The 17,057-nt window shown below is 37.6% G+C and overlaps 1 protein-coding gene across 4 annotated transcripts in view; it reads left to right on the top strand.

Moving 5' to 3' along the window:
• Window positions 1–17,057, top strand: part of Ndst4 (N-deacetylase and N-sulfotransferase 4) — a 351,768-nt gene that overhangs the window by 210,699 nt on the left and 124,012 nt on the right. The gene's annotated exons all lie outside the window — the stretch shown is intronic.

Below are 17,057 nucleotides of genomic sequence, written 5' to 3'. Positions count from 1 at the left end.
TTCATTTTCATTGTGTTGGCATATTTTTCTTTTATTCCTAATTTGTAAAGTCTTTACCATGAAAATATGTTGGCTTTTTCTAGTGCTTTTTTTGCAAATAATTAGACTTTTTTCTAATCCTTCATTCATTTCTTAACATGATAAATAGACAACAATCAATGTTTTTCATATTCTGCACCATAGTTTCTTCCTTGGGATAAATCCTGTGTGAGCGTGGTGAGTTATTTTGTATACACCATTGAGTTTGTTTGGCTAGTGTTTCTCAGTTCTCCTACCCCTGAGGGTTTTTATGCCAGTATTTATAAAGAAGAGTAACAAGTAATTCCTTTGTTGTTTTGTTTTTGTTCTCTGTACTTACTATGGGAGTAGCACTGGTTGCATAAAAGGCGTTTGGATGTGTACTTCCTCATCAACTTTGTGGAATAATTTGAGAAAAGTTAACGCTAACACAAAATATTTGCTTGATCATCCGTGAAATCAGGAAGTTTTGAGCTCCTTTGATAGAGAGACGTTTTATTTTTGAGGTTATGATATAATTATATCATTCCTTCTTCCCTTACCTCCTTCCACATCCTTCCACTTACCCATTTATTTGCACTTTCAAACTCATAGCCTCATTTTTCATTAATTCTTATTGCATGCATATATGCATATAAATATACATTTTAAAATGAAACCTGCTCTGTCTGTGCAATGTTATGTGTACGTGTGTTTTCAAAGATGAAAATACTTCTGGATAATCAGTTGATGTTCTCTTCCCTGGGGAAGACTATTTCTCCTACTCTTAGTATTCCTCAGCTACCTGTAATTCTTTGTGTAGGGTTGAAGATTCATGTTCTTTCCCTCATCCATTCGGTGTGCCTGCCGCTATCGTCCTTGTTCAGCTCCTGTTGGGAAGTAACTTCTGAGATTACTAGGAGACACATCTCACAGCAAAGTCTTTGATCCTCTGGCTCTTAAAATCATTCTGTCCCTTCTTCAGAAATATTTCTGAGCCTTAGTCAGGGATGTTTTGTAGATGTATCGGTTGGACCTGGACACAACTCTATATTTCCATTCATTGGTGTGGTTTCAGTTGTGGTCTATGACTGTTGAAAAAAAAAGTTTCCTTGATGAGGATTGAAAACTACACTTATCTGTGGAAATAAGGACAAAGGTTGAGATTCATTTTAGGGATTTTGAGGGTTGTTTGTGTAGTAAAGTAGTGGTTGTATGTTATTCTCTGATATCTCTTCTTTCACTAGCATTGAGTAGCTATGCATATTCACCTAGTGCAATTCTGATGCCCCTGAAAGTCAGAAGTGGGCATAGGATGCTCCCAAACTAGAGCTATTGCTGGTTGTAAGCCAATTTGTGGTGCTGGGAGTAGAACCTGGGTCCTCTGAAAGAGCAACCAGTGCTCTTAAATGCTAGTCATCTCTCTAGCTCCTGTTAAGAGACTTTTAATTACTGGCATAATTTTTCTCTTCACCTATGTGTTCAGAGTTTCTCTGTGTCATTTACTAGACACATATTTCTAGTAAATTCTATCTGTACATTGATTTGTTCCTATGTACAATGATTTGTACCTATGTACAGCCTATGGTACTCTCAAAATCCTATGTATTTCTGTAGTATCTGTTATAATGATTCTTCTTTCATCTTTGACTTCATTATTTAAAACTTAGCATCTTTCTTCTACTCTGTCAACTTGTATAGATTTCATAAAATCCCAACTTAGAGGTAATTGATTGGTTGGATTTTGGTCGTTTTTATAGTAACTGCTTTATTTATTTCTTTATTTATTCTAGTCATTAATTTCTCCTTTTTTAAATTTAAATTTTATTTTATTTTTAATTACACTTTATTTAATTCAGTAATTTAAATAAAATTTTTAAAGCCAAAAAATCAAAGCCAAACTGTGTTGTATGAAAATTATTAAATAACTTGTAAATTAAATAAGAATAGTGAATTAAATTAGGAAAGTAACAAGTTATCTGGGTATTAAATCTCTTCCCATCAAAGTGAGTGTTTATTTAAGTCCACACAGAGAAGACTATTGGGTTGGCATATTGACTCACATGGGATATAAAACAAAAATTGGAGGCTATATGTTCTTTAACAAAAAACTTGATTTATTTTTACTTAACCATGAAATAATTTTTAAAAAACAATTATTGAGACTTGAGATTACATGTGAATGTCAGTGGAAATCAAGACTGAAACTTTTGCTTTTCACAGAACTTCAATGAAAATGTATTCTCAGTAGATGGCCAGGTTCTTTTGTCTTCATTTTCTTTCTTTGGTTCCACTCTTGACCCATATCTGTTCTCACCCTTTGAGAGGAATTCATTATCATCACCACACTGCATGTTGCCTGCCCATGTTTGATTGCTAATAGCATTTATTACTTGAATGCCTAATCACTAGGCTTATACATTTAGCTCTCAATATTGAATCTAATACATTTCATAAAGCAAAATTTTAAGAGGTGGATGAGTTCTTTTAAAAAAGAAGATGATCTAGTGTCTGCTATTCTATTTATAGCAGTGGTAAACCAAGAAAACTCTTTAGCACTGTAAAACTCATTTAAAAGGTTCATCATGACATACAAATGTGTTTTGATTCGAGCTGAAAAGAAAAGGGAGAAGTGTGGTTTCAGAAGTTCCCTCTATCTGATAATGAACTGCACTTGCTTTTAGCATTGGAGTCTATGGGGAACTCATAACAGAATATTTAGATAAAGGAGCTAGATCAGCACACAGAGAGCAAAAAGATAAGTGAGCAGTGCAGAGAGAACAGCATGTCCCTTTATGGTACGAGGAAGTCCGTACTGGCCAAATAGTCCACAAGGATGTATTAAAGAGCAGTGCTCTTCACAGGTGCATGGTGTATGGAAGTGCCGATGGAGGTAGATGGCGTTCATTTTGGAAGGGAAACATGCTACAGATAGCATGACCCAACACGGCAATAACGGGTGACTCCAATACTTCTCTCTGACCAATACAGAAGTCATCCAGGCAAAAACTAAACAGAGAAACTCTGAAGCTAAATGATATCATAAATCAAATGGATCTAACATTCAGCTATAGAACATTTCATCCAGTAAAAAATATGCTTTCTTCTCTACAGCCTATGAAACTTTCTCAAAAAATTGGCATTAGGACACAAAAAAGTCTAAAAAATTATTAAAAATGAAATAATATCTCAAATATTATCTGCCAAAAAAGGAATATAGTTACTCATTCACAAAAATAGAAAAGGCAGAAAGTATTCAAACTCATGGAAACCAAAATAATGCATTGTTGAATAAAATTTAGTCAAAGGAAAAATCAAGAGGGAAATTAGAAAATTCTAAGCATTGAATAAATATAAAACCAAAATGTACCAAAACCAATGGCTACAATAAAACTTCCTCTCTTTACATTTACATCACTATTTACATCACGTGTACCCAAAGCCCTCGGAAACAGAAAACAACAACAAATGAATAGAGAGGTAGGTACAATAAAAGTTAAATAAGCTGAAGTTCTTTGTGTAAAGTTGAGGCCTTGTTGTCCACTTTGCACCACCAACGACATTATGGTCAGGCAGTCAGGTTGGTGAGACTATCAGTATAGCTTTTGACTAGGAGACAGTCTCAGAAAAACCTCCTTGACCTCTAGATTTTTTAAATTTAATTATTTTTATAAATTATGCTTTATTCACATTGTATCCCAGCTGTAGACCCCTCCCTCATGCCATCCCAATACCACCCACCCTCATCTCCCCAAGTCCACTGATAAGAGAGGTCCTCCTTCCCTTCCCTCTGACCCTAGTCAATTAGTTCTCATCAGGACTGGCTACATTGTCTTCCTCTGTGGCCTGGTAAAGCTGCTCCCCATGAGGGGGATTTGATCAAAGAGTCAGCCACTGAGTTCATGTCAGAGGCAGTCCTTGTTTTCCTTGTGTTCCCTCTCCATGCATGGTCCTTGTTTAAGGTATCAGACTCAGAAAAGACCCTTATGCCCAGAACTTTTGTTTCTGTTGCTCTCCACATAGAGTTCCTGTCCCTTCTATGTCTTCCTATCTCCCTCTTTTTGATAAGACTGCCTGCATTCTGCCCAAAGTTTGGCTATTAGTCTCAGCATCTGCTTTGATACCTTGCTGGGAAGAGTCTTTCAAAGCTGTACCCTACCTTGCTGGGTAGAGTCTTTCAAACACCCTCCTGTCCTGTTCCCTGTTTTCTCCCTCTTCCAATGGCTGTCCAGTTTGCCATTCTGAGTGAGGATTGATCATCTTACCCAGGGACCTCCTTCTTGCTTAGCTTCTTTAGTTGTGCAGATTTTGGTATGTTTATTCTATATTTTATGTCTACTATCCATGTATAAGTGAGTATATACCATGTGTGTCTTTCTGCTTCTGGGATATCTCACTCAGGATGATCTTTTCTAGCCCATCATTTGCCTGCAAATTTCATGATTTCCTTGTTTTTAATTGCCGAGTAGTATTTCATTGTGTAAATGTGCCATAATTTCAGTATCCATTCCTCAGTGGAAGGACATCTAGGTAGTTTCCAGATTCTGGCTATTACAAATAAAGCTGCTATGAACATGGATGAACAAATGTCCTTATTGTGTACTTGAGCACATTTTGGATATATGCCTGAGAGTGGTATAGTTGGATCTTGCAGGAGCGCTATTCCTAATTGTCTGAGAAAGTGCCAGACTCATTTCCAAAGTGGTTATACAAGTTTACATTCCCACCAGCAATGGAGGAGGGTTCCCCTTTCTCCACATCCTCTCCAGTATGTGCTGTCACTTCACTTTGTGATCTTAGCCATTCTGATGGGTTTAAGGTGAAATCTCAAGGTCATTTTGATTTGCCTTTCCCTGATGACTAAGGACTCTGAGCATCTCTTGAAGTGTTTCTCTGCCATTCGATGTTCCTCTATTGAGAATTCTCTGTTTAGCTCTGTACCCCATTTTTAATTGGATAACTTGATTTGTTGCTGTTTAACTTCCTGAGTTCTTTACATATTCTGGATATTAGCCCCCTGTCAGATATAAGGTTAATGAATATCCTTTTCCAGTCTGTAGTCTGTCATTTTGTTCTGATAACAATGTCCATTGCTTTATAGAAGTTTTTTGTTTGTTTGTTTGTTTGTTTGTTTATTTTTCAGTTTCATGAGGTCCCATTTATTGATTGTTGATCTTAGAGCCTGTGCTTTTGGTGTCCTGTTCAGGAAGTTGTCTTCTGTGCCAATGAGTTCAATGCTGTTCCCCAGTTTTTCTTCTAACAGGTTTAGCATATCTGGTTTTATGTTAAGGTCTTTGATCCATTTGGACCTTAGTTTTGTGCAGGGTGATAAATAAGTATCTATTTGCATTTTTTCTACATGTAGACATGCAGATAAACCAGCACTATTTGTTGAAGATGCTGTCTTTTTTCCATTGTATGGTTTTTGGCTTCTTTGTCAAAAGTCAAGTATCCGTAGGTGTGTGGGTATATTTCTGGGTCTTCTATTCAATTCCATTGATTCACCATTCTATTTTTATGTCAGTACTATGCAGTTTTTATTACTATTTTTAAAGATATATTTATTTATTATTTATACAGTGTTCTTCCTGCATATATACTTGCACACTAGATCTCACTATAGATGATTGTGAGCCATCATGTAGTTGCTGAGAATTGAACTCAGGACTTCTGGAAGAGTAGCCAGCACTTTTAACCACTGAGCCATCTCTCCAGCCCAATTTTTATTATTATTGCTTTGTAGTACAGCTTGAGATCAGTGTTGGATTTATCTCCAGATGATCTGTTATTGTACAGGATTGTTTCAGCAATTCTGAGGGTTTTTTCGTTTTTCCATATGAAATTGAGAATTGTTCTTTCAAGTTCTATAAAAGAATTGTGTTGGTATTTTGATAGGAATTCCATTGAATCTTTTGCTTTTGGAAGGATGACCATTTTCACTAACAATCCATAAGCATGGGAGATCTTTCCAACTTCTGATATCTTCTTCAATTTTCTTTCTTCAGAGACTTGAAATTTTATTCAAACAGGTCTTTTACTTGCTTGGTGAAAATCACACTAAGGTACTTTTTGTTATTAGTGGCTATTGAGAAGGGTATTGTTTCCCAAATTCTTTTTCTTAACCCTTTTGTCTTTCCTATACAGGTGGCTGATCCTCTAGCTTTTACAGTCTTTCTTCCCCTCTTTTGTAAGATTCCCTGAGCTTGTAGGTTCCCAAGTTGTTTGGTAGCTATATTCATTGAGACTGGTCTCCACAACCGTGTATTTTGAGTGTAGGCAACTAAGAAATGTTGAAAATAAGGAAAACTCTCTTCCCCAGGGAAGAGCAAATCTACTAGTTATTCAATAACAAATGGTCTGTACTAAAAACATACATACAAGTAACATTATGTAGACTTCTCTGGTTATATTTAAGAATATATACATATATGGATGTAACAACAATTAATGGAAAAAAGGAAGCCATGCATGTTAAAGAGAGCAAGGGGGGTTACATAAGATGGCTTGGAAGAGAGAAATGATGCAATTATTATTTAATCTCAAAAAACATGAGAATTAATTTAAAAATCAGACAATAAAAATTATGGCTGAAATTGATGAACTAGAAACAACAACAAAAACAAAATCACAAGAAAAAAAAATCAATGGAATTAAAAGATTAACAAGACTGACAAATATTTAGCCAAATTTACAAAGAGGAAGTTAGAATAGAAATTAATATATCAGCCATGTTAAGGAAAACATTACAACAAATACTGAGGAAATTCAGAGAAGAAATTGGAACATATTTTATATACATATGCTAAAAAATTCTAAAAGAAAGAGGTAACTTTCTAGATATATTTGTCCTACCAAATTAAATAAAAATGAAGTAAATATTTTAAATTATTTTTTGTTAATTACAATTTATTCATTTTGTATCCCAGTTGTAGACCCTCTGTCATGACCTTCCAATCCCACACTTTTCCCTCTTCTCCTTCCATGCCCCTTCCCTAGTCCACTGATAGGAGAGGTCCTCCTCCTCCTATATGTGACCCTAGCCTATCAGGTCTCATCAGGACTGGCTGCATTCTCTTCCTCTGTGGCCTGGTAAGGCTACTTCTCCTTCAGGGGGAGGTGATCACTTAGCCACTTAGTTCATGTCAGAGACAACCCATGTTCCACTTACTAGGGAAATGAAACAGAAGCAGAAACAGTAGAATAGAGAATAGAACAGTAGAATAGAGGAATGAAACATAAACAGAAGCAGTAATAAAAATTAAAAAACAAAACAAAAACTATCAAACAAAAACCCTACAGGCCCAAATGGGTACATTGCAGAAATCTACCTGACATCTGTAGAAGAATTAAATTAACACAAATTCTCAAATATTATTTTTGGGTACAAGTCACAATGCTGACACTGAAAGGAAATACACCATTTGATAACACTGGCATCAAGTATTCTTAGTGACAGAATAAATTCATGAAATCTAACAAGGTAAAACCTATTAATGAGTAATGGCAACTTCTAATTGTTTCCAAGGAGGCTATTGGAATAACATCAGCATTGTGTGATGGTGACTGTTGTACAGGGATAGCTGTAAGTCTTCACTGGACAGACTAAACTCCATATAACTGCAATTTCCCTAACAAAACTTTTGGAATAATATGAAGACAATCACTTATTTTGTTCATGAGACAGCAATAATCTGTGATTCTGTACTCTGAAGTAATTAGATTTTTTAACATATATTTTTATTGTAAAACATAAAGAATACAATGTGAGTTTTATTGAAACATTACAAACTGGTCATGTAGATGGGAATCTTTGTGATTTTTAAATTCAGAAGAAAAATGACATTAATATATATAAGAATTGAAACATGAAGCTTGGTGATATTTACTGGTAGGTACCCAGAGAAGTGGAGAAGCAACTTGCACCATTAGCTTCCTAGACACAAAGCTATTTGCAGAAGTGACAGAATCATTTTAAACTTTGACCAGTGAAGTCTGAAATAATAGATCTATATGTATATATTATATATAAATTAATATATATGTAAGAAATTCAGGAAGGACTATACCAGTATCACCCCTTGCCCCCACCTCTAAGGTGCTTAAAATAGAATCAGGAAATATATAGTTCTTTCCATAACCTTGGGAATTCATGTGCCTGAAGGAAGGAAACTAGATTAAGTTACTTGAGAAAGTCTGTGTTTTTCTATCATCTACCTTCTCTAACTTCTGTGTAGCATAAAAGGCATGAGCCCTACGAAGAGGGGTAGCATGTTTTTCACCTGCTTCTGACATAATTATGCATGTTCCTTGTGTATTCTACACCAATGGCCAAACTGTTATTTCCGTGCTCAAAACTCTGTAATAGTATTTTTCTTGGGTGTTTTCAACAGTTGTTTTGTTTTTATTTTAATATCGACTAACACATTTAAAGATGTATCTTTTGTGTGATAATTTTAAACTTATTTTTATTATTTTTAATTCAGTGTATGTGTGTCTGTCTCTGTGTGGGTTTGTCCGTGTGCAAGCAGTACCTACTGAGCCCAGAAAAGGGCCCTGGATTTGCTGACACTGGAGGGGTAGACAGTAGTGCACCACTGACTATGGAGACGGGACCTTCGCAAGAGTAGAACACAGTCTTAACCACTGAGCATCTCTCCGCCTCACTGTTTCTGTAATTTTACACATTCAAAAGCATGTCATTAATGTCTAATCTACCCTAAAAGTATATGAGTTTGAATAATTTTTACATGCTAAGATCTAATTACCATCATATACTGGGTCTTTTTTTGTCAGGAAACTACAAGGGATTGGGTGTTCTGATTTGCTTGGATACACTGATTTGCTTTGGCCAAATGAGCATCAAGATTGAAAACTGTATAGAGCTATATGAATGACAGCTCAAAAGAAGAGCTAGGATCCTGTCCACTTAACATTCTGATAACTCCCCGTTATTTTTCTTAGATTCTATCATGACCTCATCACATACTGATATTTTCCTGCACTGTTCCTCACTTGTCAAATACTAACATGTATTTCCCTAGTGCCGAATCCTTCTTGTATTTTCAATACAATCTTTGTTCAGACAGGAAGAAATATAATTTAATCATGTCTGAGGTGAAACAGCTTATACCAGGTAGCTCACCATCATTCAAGTAGAGACACTACCCTATAAAATATGCAGTAACTGACAATAGCTTTAGAAAAGAAAAGAAAAAGGTCTGGAATCTTGTCAGATGCTGCTACCAGTAACTAAAACGCATGAAATGAATATGCCCTACTGGATCTAATTTTTTTTTCTTTCCTCATTTTAATTTTGTGCCACACAAAGTACAATATGAAAATATGACTTCCTCAGGGTGTTTTGTTGTTGTCAGTTGTTTGTTGTTTTTTCCGGGGTTCTTTCAGTGCAAATTCTGGCGTACAGTGTGTTTGCTTTGTCTTGTAAACTTCAAAACATTGCCTCGATTCACTGACCCTTGCCAGGTCTCCTGGTCATTTAAGTTCAGATAAACCAATAAATACGTGCCTGAAATAATGCTATCCTTGCAACTGACAGTAGACTGTAATTCAGCTCCTGAAGGCTCTCACAGGGAGGTTTAAGGGGGATGCAGAGGTGGATTTTAGGGGTACGGAGTTTATTAGAACAGTTGTTAACTCTATGGACAGAGAGACAACAGCATGATGGAGAATCTGAAGATCAGGCCCCAACCACCAGAGAAAAGAGTTGCAGGTTCTCTGAAGAGAGGAGTCAGAGCCCAGGTGGCTGAAGCACGCAATGTCTTCATACACCTTTGTGAGGATGAAAGATGTTGTTTCACAGAATAAGCCTTGGAACTAGGCTCTGATTTCTAGGGAAAAGGCAGGGAACGCATGGGGAGGATACGTGGCCACAAATAACCCCTTTGATGTAAATTCATTTGTCCAGGAGAGAGAACCTGGCACCTGTTGGTCTGGAGCCCTGGGTATGCTTCTTCCCTTTGTGGTGACCAGGCACCGATGCATACAGGAACAGGACTCAAAGGAATGAAGCTTAGCCAGGTTCCCGACAGCTCTTTCAGTGTTACAGCGCTTTCAGCAGCACAGTTCTTCCAGGGATGCAGTGATAGCGCTCCTCCAGTGATACAGCTCTCTTTATTGGAAGGACTAAGGGAGAATAAGGAAAGAAGGGGAATAAGGGAGTAGGGCTTTTCGGGTGAGTGAATAGCATTGGCTGAGGCGGAGGTGCTGGCAATGTGCATGGAGAGGAATTCTAGGAACTGCAAAAGTTGGGGTGTCTCAAGTCTACGTGAGCCTGGGCATGCATGCACAGAACAGGGTGGGGGTGATCCTTACTGATGCCAGTCTTAAGACTGAGATTTTTGGGATTTGGACACATCTCGACCCAACTCTAGCTCCATCCTGGTTTCCAGGTCACACAGTCCACATGCCCCACAGGCATGCAGAAGTCTGTTAGCTAGGGACTCAAATCTATCTCAGAATGCCTGCTAGGGAAAGGCCTACAGGTATTGAGATGTGCGCAGCAAGTGGATTCTAACACCACATTTTTGTATTCCAGACCTTTGTTTACATATATATAAAGAAGTAGAAAAATAATTTCACAGGAAAGGAAAGTAGAGCAGTAGACACAACGGATAATGGTTGACAACTCAGCTAACATCTTCTGAGTTGAAAATTGACATCATAAGATTAGGAATGGCATTTCTTCTCTGCAGTATCTATCTGGTGTTGGTCTTTGGGGATGAGGTGGCATTCGAACATTTGGGAGATGTTCTTGAGTCCAAGTAGCATGCTTCTTGGCATTATTCAGGATAGCCTGAGTTGCAGATTAAAGAGGGTGCTACCTATGGATACAAGAAGATATGTGTGTGTGTGTGTGTGTGTGTGTGTTTTATATATATATAAAAGAAGGTGGGAAGTCTATGCCAAATTTTGAAATTCTTTTGAGTAGGAGATGAATGGGTAAATGGAAGAATTAAGGATAGAATTGGCAGATGAGAGTGTTCATAATATTTTTTTAATTTTTTATTCATTATCATTATTATTTTTTACTTTTTACTTAAGATGTGGTTGTGGAGAAGGCAAGAAATAAATATAGGACCTATATTTATTCAGTAAGTGGTACACACTTAGGGAAAATTAATCTCAAAAAGTATTTTTTCAGAGAGGAAGATAATGGATTAACCCAATACAATATTGGTTTTGGAGCTGTAACATTTTGTCCTCCACAGTTGAACATGGCTGCCATCGAGGTGGTAACAATACAAGTAGAACCAGCTGGCATTCCAGTCCAGCTGTTGCTTCTTTTTGAAGCCTCAATTTATAGTCCATGGCAGCCGATGTCCCAGCACAGACAAGACTTTATCCTAGAGTCTGAGGAAGCTGAGATTTTTAAGAAGGCAGCTTTTAAGAAGAGAGAAATAATTACCGAAACCACTAAAAAAGAAAATTCTGGACTATATCACCTACCATCCATATTATATTCCAGATATAATTAATGTATTCTCTGTATCTAGTGTAACACTGATGAAGCTGAAATGTTATAGCGAGTATTAAAAGAATTTAAAATCAGAATGCCTGGAAAGAGCAAAGATAACAACATCTGAAGTATTTTAATTTAAATTAGAGCAGTAAGTTTAGAGGCATATCCAGCTTCCCCCTGCACGGCTGGCTAAGGAGCTTTCCTCCATGTGTATCATCAGTCTGTCGGCTTGTGGAATCTCTTGTGAGCACAGGCTGCTATGGATTAGTGCTAGCTCTTCAGACACATTAAAGGCAGCAATGATACATGGGAAAACATCAGCACGAAATAAGCTGAGCCAAAACTTCAGGATTTTTCTTTTTTTGGAAGTGAAATAATAGAGAACAAGATAAGCAAGTTCATTTACAGGAATCTATATCTTGGTCCCTACAACAAAATAAGACAAAGTGACATTCCTATGCTGATATTAAGGCACTTGGGTATATTTTTGAGAACCTTAACTTTCCTTCCTAGGCATGGACCTTTTCAGAAGAGAATGTGCAGTCTTCAGCTGTACCACCCTGAGCACCTCTGATCCAGTCATAAAAGTATCAAAGGCACATACTTCATGCAGAACAAAACAATCGCATCTGCTCCAAACACACTTCTTCATGTAACAGCACTGATGCTTCTCTCTAGGAGTTGTGGGCTTTCTGTAGGTGTCCATATTTACTTCTGTAGAAATTAATGACTGACTTGTCTACTGCAGTGAATGAATCTGCTTTTTTCCAGACAGGGACTTTGAAGCAATTAGAGTTATTGGGATCTCTGGGCCTTTGCCTTCAGGCCCAGGAGAACAGCCACCAGCTGTGAGAAGAATGGACTCCCACAGAGTGTAGAGATTGTGGAAAATTCTATTTCCACTCACAGAGGCCTACAATCACCTACTTCCCTCTCCAACCACCCTATATCTGATTTTTTTTCTCCTCCTTAAAGCTTGCAGCACTAACCTTTACAAAAGGACATGAATCACCATTTCCACAGTGATTCACACTCACAGCAGGGACTTTGTAAATTCTGAAGTCAGCTAAGATCCTTGGCCTTAAACACTGGATGATATTATTCTTTCTGTTCACTCTGAAAACCAAGATCAGAGGTAGAATAACGAGATAGAAAATGTAGGCAAACTTTGCTGTTTTCCTCAATTTTTTATTAGTGTATGCTTTAATCTTCTAAAATAGAATTTACTTATGAATTAGTAACACAGAATTTAAAGTATGCTATCGCAAAAGAACAAAACATTTTGCCTCCTCATCCTGAATCCTGTCTGCTCAGTTTAAAAAAAGCCGCCCTTCTTGTATAGACATTCATGCATGTTTCCAGTGTAGCAGCTGGAGCAGGTCCTGAGAAAATACAATTTGCATTCCTCTGTATTTCCAGAATATGAACGAGCCCATAAGATCTCATTGCTATTTTTCTTTCAATATTCTTTTTTCATAGAAAAATAAATGAAAACAATAATATTTTATTAGAAAAATCTAGTTCATGTATTGTAACTAGATAATTTACCTTTCCTAAAAACGCACAAGAAAGGAGTAGAAAAGCTTTTTAGCATAAATAAAATTTCAACAGCAAAATGTACAATCTCCTATTTATGTGTCCATTAGCTACAAAAATAAACATACAAAATCTTTTCCTGTTTTTTTTTTGGGGGGGGAACTTTTAACATATAGATAAAACATACATAGTATTCCTGATATTTATTAATGACGTGGAAACAAGAGTATCCCTTCCCCACCAGTTTTTATATGAATAGTAGGATAGTTAGGTTAAAAAAAAAGTTAAAAAATTCATTAAATCAAAATTAGAAATATGGACTTTCTTTGTTTTCACCTTTACACAGAGTTCAGCGTTCTGTGTTTTATGATTTATTAGATACACATCAAATTATATGTGATGTGTATACTATTAGTGTTTTGTTTTATTTCTCTAAGATTTTTTTTAACAAAGAACCCAGGAGGCATCTTAGATGTTAAGCACACTTACCACTTACATAACTAACATAACCATGATGAGCAGAGTTCAGGTCCCAGCACCCATCTACCAAGCCCTAATGGGCTTGTGCGCAGCAGAAAGCCCACCACTGCCTTGCGGAGGCAAGACTATCTGAAAAACAAACGGTCATTCTGTTCAGATTCAGGGAGGGTTGGACTCAAAGTAGTTGGTGGAGAGGGATAAAGGAAGACACTTGACACTCTCCTCTGGCTTTTGAACAGGCACAGGCAGCTGCATTTCTGTAACTTCACACACAGAGAACAACAGTTAGAGAATCCGTTTCTATAAAGCATTGAGAGTTTATTTAAAAAAAAAATACAGTTAATATGAAAGTATGAATACTGGTTTGCATCACTCTGCCTTGGGTTTCTCTTCTTATTCCTTCTCTCCAGGTTTTCCTCGGTGTCAGCTATAGCGACAGTGAAAACATATCATCTCTTGTTGATAATTCCTGGATTCATATTTTAAAAAAAGAAAAATAAGGTTTATCTGTTGTTTCAATAACAAATTATAAGCTGTTGATGAAATGAAAAGATGAAGTAAATTCTGAACTCGCTGAAATCCATTAAGAAATTATATTAGAATGTGTCTATCCCCCTAAAGTTAGTTTTAGTTCATATCTATTTTCTTAAACATGCATCTAAAACTGTATTTTTTTCCATTTTCTTTCTTTTTTCTTTTTTTTTTTTTTACACTTTATTCATTCTGCATCCCCCCATAAGCCCCTCCCTTCTCCCCTCCCGATCCCACCCTCCCTCCTCCCTCTGCATGCATGCCACTCCCAAAGTCCACTGATAGGGGAGGTTCTCCTCTCCTTTCTGATCTTAGTCTATCAGTTCACATCAAAAGTGGCTGCATTGTCCTCTACTATGGCCTGGTAAGGCTGCTCCCCCCCAGGGGGAGGTGATCAAAGAGCAGGCCAATCAGATTATGTCAGAGGCAGTCCCTCTTCCCATTACTATGTAACCCAATTGGACTCTGAACTGCCCTGGGCTACATCTGTGCAGGGGTTCTGGGTTATCTCTATGAATAGTCCTTGGTTGGAGTATGAGTCTCTGGGAAGTTCCCTGTGTTCAAATTTTCTTGTTCTGTTGCTCTCCTTGTGGAGACCCTGTCCTTTCCAGCTCTTACTATTTCCCAGTTCTTACCTAAAATTCCATTCACTCTGCCCAACAGTTGCCCATCAGGCTCAGCATCTGCTTTGATAGTCTGTAGGGCAGAGGCTTTCAGAGGCCCTCTGTGGTAGGTTCCTAGGTTGTTTCCTGTTTTCTTCTTAAAAACTGTATTTTAAATAATCGATTAAAATAATGAGAAATGTGTTGGGTAATTCATAATGAATGGCTAGAATGATCTAAATTGTCTAGATTGCCAATCTTTACTATTATATCTCAGTCATTTTATTTAGGAGCTTTCTTGATAATTTTTTTAATTATTTTATTTAACTTTTATTAATTACACTTTATTCACTTTATATCCCCCCATAAGCCCCTCCCTCCTCCCATCCTGATCCTACCCTCCCTCCCCCTTCTTCACACATGCCCCTCCTCAAGTCCACTGATGGGGAGGTCCTCCTCTCCTTCTTTCTGATCTTAGTCTATCAGATCTCATCAGGAGCTGCTGCATTGTCTTCCTCTGTGGCCTGGTAGGGCTGCTCCCCCCTCAGGGGGAGGTGATCAAAGAGCAGGCCAATCAGTTCATGTCAGAAACAGTCTCTATTCCCATTACTATGAAACCCACTTGGACACTGAACTGCCATGGGCTACATCTATGCAGGGGTTCTAGGTTATCTCTATGAACAGTCTTTGGTTGGAGTATGAGTCTCTGGGAAGTTCCCTGTGTTCAAATTTTCTGGTTCTGCTGCTCTCCTTGTGGAGTTCCTTTTATAAGAGTTCTACTGTGTGTATGTTCATGTATGATTTTAATTCAAAGAATAAAAGATAACATTCTCCAAAGGATATGGTAATTGAGTTGAAATGAGCAAAACACAGGTTTGTCAGACACGGAGGTAGCATGCTTGGAGTGAGCCATGGAGATACGAGGAGAGTAGGACAGTTTCCAGTCAGAGGAAGAGATACAGTCTGCTATGTACAATAAACTACTATGGAAGGTTTGGAAATTGGGTACCACGTTTTGAATTTAAACTGAAGTTGTTGGTACCTGTAATAATCAGATCATGAGCAGTTCAGCAGGATGTATTGACAATATGAGCTCTATTATTTTGCTGAAGAGAAGACATAAATTTAAATAAAGGAACAGTTGAATGAAATGATGATTTTAAGTTTTACTTGTCTTTAATGTTTGGGGACTTCTTCTATATCAGAAAGTCTTAGTATACATCATTTCTAAAGTATGCGGTACGTGATTTTCTAACCCTATTCCTTGTTCTGACCTTAACCTCACTACTCATTACTCAGATCTCACCTTGAGCCTTTCTTCCTGACCCCTGGAGTACCTATAGTTGTTGAGCTGAATACAGACATGGAACTTTATACACACACAGAGCTCTGTGCATAACACATTCCACAGTGGGCTATTTAGTTTATTAAATCTCTTGTTCACCTTCATGGCGTGTATAGCTCCAGCTCCCACTCACTAATGTAATGTTGGCTCAGAAGACTGAATGTATTGATTCGCCATCAGCAAATGAAAAACATGTCATTGTAAGAACATTTGTCTAGCGTGCTTTCTCTCAGGAGTTGTTTACACTGTTTCACAAGATAGGAAAAGAAAGAAAAAGCAGGGATGGAAACAGAGAGGAGACAGACTAAAAAGAAGAAAAAAGAAGGGCAGACAAGGAAGGCAAAAGACAGAAGAAGGAATGGGAAGTTGTTCCTTTTCTTCTGAGAGAAAAAAAAAAGGGATATTACTACATAATCCACTAAATTAAATATTACTGCCTGTAAAATGAGTAATAAGGAATTATACTTTAATTTTTCAGACAGGAAAGGCAAATACATTTTTAAATTTTTCTTTATTATTATTATTTATTCCAATGTATTCACTTTGTATCCTGCTGTAGCCCTGCCCTCATCTCCTCCTGGTCTCACCCTCCATCCCTCTTCTTCCTATGTCCACTGATAGGGGAGTTACTCCTCCCCTACTGTCTGACCCTAGCCTATCAGGTCTCATCAGGACTGGTTGTATCCTCTTTCTTTGTGGCCTAAATAGGCCACCTCACCAGGAGAGGTGATCAAAGGGCTGGCTACTGAGTCCATGTCAGACACAGCACCTGTTCCTCTTACTAGGGAACCCACATAGAGACTGAGCAGCGGGTCTAGGTCCTCTCCATGCAGGGTTCTTAGGTGATTCATCAGTCTCTGCAGGACCCCTAAGCCCAAATTTTTGGCTCTGTCGGTCTCCTTGTGGAGCTCCTGTCCCCTCCAGGTCCCTGTACTTTGCCCAAAGTTCGGCTATGAGTTTCAGCATCTGCTTTAATACCCGGATGGGTAGAGTCTTCCAGAGGTCCCATGTGGAAGGCTCCTGTCCTGTTCCCTGTCTTGCCTAACTTCCAATTTCTATTCTGTTTGCCCTTCTGAATGAGGATTAA

The sequence above is a fragment of the Meriones unguiculatus genome, chromosome 10, assembly GCF_030254825.1.
Source record: "Meriones unguiculatus strain TT.TT164.6M chromosome 10, Bangor_MerUng_6.1, whole genome shotgun sequence".
Classification (NCBI taxonomy): domain Eukaryota; kingdom Metazoa; phylum Chordata; class Mammalia; order Rodentia; family Muridae; genus Meriones; species Meriones unguiculatus.
The sequence above is the reverse complement of the archived record's forward strand: the minus strand, read 5'-3'. Positions and strand labels throughout refer to the sequence as shown.